This window comes from Gavialis gangeticus, unplaced genomic scaffold, assembly GCF_001723915.1.
Source record: "Gavialis gangeticus isolate Ggan-Ray unplaced genomic scaffold, GavGan_comp1, whole genome shotgun sequence".
Classification (NCBI taxonomy): Eukaryota; Metazoa; Chordata; order Crocodylia; family Gavialidae; genus Gavialis; species Gavialis gangeticus.
In genome coordinates this window covers 17,813,481-17,817,456 of record NW_017729008.1, presented here as the reverse complement: position 1 = coordinate 17,817,456, position 3,976 = coordinate 17,813,481, and positions in this window count along the sequence as shown.

The following is a 3,976-nucleotide window of genomic DNA, read 5'->3' as shown; positions in this document are numbered from 1 at the left end:
TCCACACATGCAAGTATGCACGCTTTCAGCAGCTCAAATACAAGTGGTGCAAAGTTGAGCTGGGGCTTTTTGCCTTAAAGCACGTGTTCAGACATGCACTTTGTTGTGGATCAAATTGTGCCACTTGGGGCAAAATAACCCTGCCTGCCTCCTCCTGGATCTGCAGCCAGGGGGAGCTAGAGCCCAGGGCCAGCACCTGTACTGTTCCCAGCAGTATAAGAATCTGTCCTGACCTGGTCCCATCAGTACAAAAAGTTGCCCTGGCAAGTACCTCATGGATATTCGCCCTCAGGAGCTTCTGGGGCCTAGCCAATTTGTATCTGAGGACACTACCCCTTGTGCCAGCTGGACTGCTGAAGCATCCCTGAGAGTTCCCTGCACCTTTTACTCACTGCAGCAGTCTGGCAGTGGGGATTGCTGCCTGCCTGTGACCTGGTGCGCACCTGCTAGACCTGGATGAGGACCACACAGCCAGTAGAGGCATCTATGCCTCTGGGCCAGCTGCCAGTAGGCTGTGGCTGCAAAGTTGGCCTTTGTGCAGCACTACTGTCATGTGAGCCCCCTGCCCAGCCATCTGGGCAGCTATTGCCCAGAAGATGTTCAGCTATCACCAAAGTCACTCTGTAAAATACCCCAAAATCCATGTTCCTCCACAAGTAAAATGAAAGACCACTATAAAGAGACAGAGAGTGAGAAAGACAGACAGTGATCAATTGGGCAATGTTTTACTGATATATCTACAATGTTAAAGCAATTTGGAAAACTACCAGTGTCACTATCATGATATTAATGTGAACTCTAAATACATGTTTCATGAATTCATGAATATATGAATATATATTTTGCTGCCCAGCACAGGGGCTACAGACCCCCCCACAGGTTACACCTCCAATAGGGGCTATGGCCCGCCTAGAGGGGATATGCCCTCCCCACAGGGTTTACTTCCCCCTGCAGGGCTCACATGCCCCACTCCACCCCCACTTGCTCCCCTAGCCCCCTGGATTGCTGTCCCATCTGGCCCCATCCCTCACTAGTTCCTGCAGCCCACCCAATGGCTGACACACCCAGCCCCACTCCCCTGATCCCCCAATGGCTGTTTGCCCGACCCCATCCCCAACTTGCCTCCCCATCCCCCCATGGCTGGTCCCCCAACCCCAGCCTCCAGCACTTAGAAAAAAAAGCCTCTACTCATCAAGCAGGGGTTGTGGGGGCTCCGGGGGCTCTTGGCATAGCTCCCCCTGGGAAGCACAGGGCATCAGGGGGCAGCAGAGCCTGGTCTGAGGATGCTGCGGCTGCCACTTTGCCCTGCACTGTGTAGGTGGGGCCCCAGTCACCTCTACAGCAGCTAGAACTGCTGGTAAGTGCCAGAGGGATTGGGTTTTTCCCCCAATTCTGGGGTGGGGAGGAAGGGATGCGGGGGCTGAGGGGGCAGGTGAGGGATGAGGCCAGGCATGGTAGGGATCACGGGGGGGTTGGGAGGAAGGCAGGGAGCATGCTGCCTGCCCTGCCACCAGCAGCCTCCTACCCCACTTTTTTTTTCCTGTGGGGTTTTTTCATCCCGAGTTGGCAGTGTGAGGAATGTTTTATCATTCCTACATGTGCCTCTGGCAGTATCTCAAAGGGGTTTGAGATGCTACAAGAAGCACATTTGATGCTACAAGAAGCGCATTTGGGCTCATCTGGATGCACCCCTCATGTTTAAACTTCTTTCTGAAGATATGCACCTTAAGAAATATAAACTGGTCAATAGCATACAGAATCTCAGATTCAGTAGGAAGTACTGTGGAAATAAATTATCAAGTTATAGGAGGTAAATCCCTGTAAAATTGGAAATAAGAAGACATTGGTAATACAGGTGTGGTACATCAAATTTAACTCACTATTTATGCTTTAGCTATATATGCATACCAGTAGTGATCTGAATCATGTTTGCAGTTTGCCTACTATAGGTATAGTTATTATAAAAAATAATTATAAATGATCTGGTATCTTGTGGAGAAACTATAAATGAGATAGGATGAGGGTTCAGAATACAAGCTGAATTTTATGCTACTTCCAAAAAAAAATTTTAAAAAGTACTGAAAGACCTATTTTCAAAATGACTTTTTTGTTTGTTTATTTCTATAAGATACTGGTTTTCTTTGCATTTTGCAATGAAATCTTCTCAAACATGGTTGTTTTAATTGTTATATGTATACAAACTGAAATCCATAAAACATTTGTTATTAAATTTTTATTGCAAAAGTATTTCTTTAAATACAGAATTTTTAGTAATAATTCTTGCCTTTTTCACATTTTATTATATTCATGATCACTAGATGGACTTCTTAGTCTTTTAGACATTTTAAATTTTCTTTCTAAAAATCTTCTTATTCCAAAATTTTCTATTATAACAATATGCTTATTCTCTCTGACAGTAATCATCGCCATTGGCTGCTAAGAATCAATAGTCTGCTGCAGTCTGTTATTGGTGGGGTTGATGCACAGGGTCCTGGAAGGCTGTCAAGGCTGAACTTCCCCAACCACACCTAGGCTTCCAGTGCCCTTTGCACCACTGGATCCAGCAGGTGCTGCTTGCAAGCTGGGACTACACCCTGGTAGCTAACACAGCTCCCAGGCACCTTTGGGGAGCTCTGGCACTATGGAGGGAAGCACCCCCCCAGCTCAGAGGTGGTATAACCTGGTGGCAGCTCACATGGGCAGGATCCACCAAGAAAAAAGTAAAAATGGCAAGGGGCCTTATATTTTTTCTCTTTTTTTTGTCCCAGAGCCTGCCTGCGTCTCCCATGGCGAGCGGCTAAGCTGCTGGTAGGTAATGAGTTGTAGGCAACCCCAATGTTTCCCTCCATGTCAGTGGTGCCCCCTGGACAGCACTCACCCATTGGCACCCCATCTGGGAGTTCTTGGGGGGTGCCAATGCCACAGAGGGGAGCATCAGCTCCCCTCCCCCCAGCTCAGGGCCCACTGGCATCTCACCCTCTGGCCACAGAAGAGGTGGGCAAACGTGGTGGGGGGAGGAATCAGACCCCTCACTGAGGTCTTTGGGTGTTTTATTTTTCCTGTGGCAGAGCCTTCCCACCCTGCGTGGTGGGGCCCTAGTGTTTCATCCTAGGTCTAACTTGCCTGCATATCTTTTTTAAATGCCTCAAGATCTATAATAATAAACATACTTATTCTGTCTGCCTGGACTACTCTAATTAGTTGTTTCTGTAAGCATTGTGATTGGCTGCCGAGGCAACCAATCAGAGTGCTGCAGACAAACAGAATAAGCCTATTATTATTATTACTATGCACATAATATGGAGGAGCTAAAGTTTGCATAAATAAAAACTTTCATCTTATTCTCTGTACATGTTAACAATCAGAATGCAGGAGGTGTTGATATTATCGTGTTACTGGAAGATGAATTAGAAGTTCATCTCGTGTGTAGGTGGCATATGGACACTCACAGCTTCTGTAACCGGGTCCTGGCTGATTGGTCAAAAGTCCTGGAGCAAAGTCTGGCAGGGACACAGAGTGGCATGGTGCACTGGGCATGTGGCTGGATAGACACTGCTGCTGCTGGGTGGGAGCAAGGTGGGTGGACAGGAGCACATGCCACCTTGCTCCAGTCTGCCTCCCTTGATCCTGCTCAGCAGCAGTGCCTGCCTGGCCACCTCCCTGGCACACCATGTCACTCTGCATCCCTGCCAGACTTTGCTCTGGGACTTTTGACCAACCAACCAGGACTAGGCTACAGAAGCTGCAAGTGTCTCAGTTTGCCCAAGATATACAGTCATCCTACATATAGTGCACCATGCTGCTCTGCATCCCTGTCACATTCCACTCTTGGACTTGGACCAACCAGCTGGGATGGGGCTACAGAAGCTATGAGTGTCCTGGTTTGCCCAGGACATATAGTCATCCAACATATAAGAAATAAAGGGTTATAGTGTTCTGATTATGATGCTGTTTCTGTTTAAAATAAGAAGCTGTT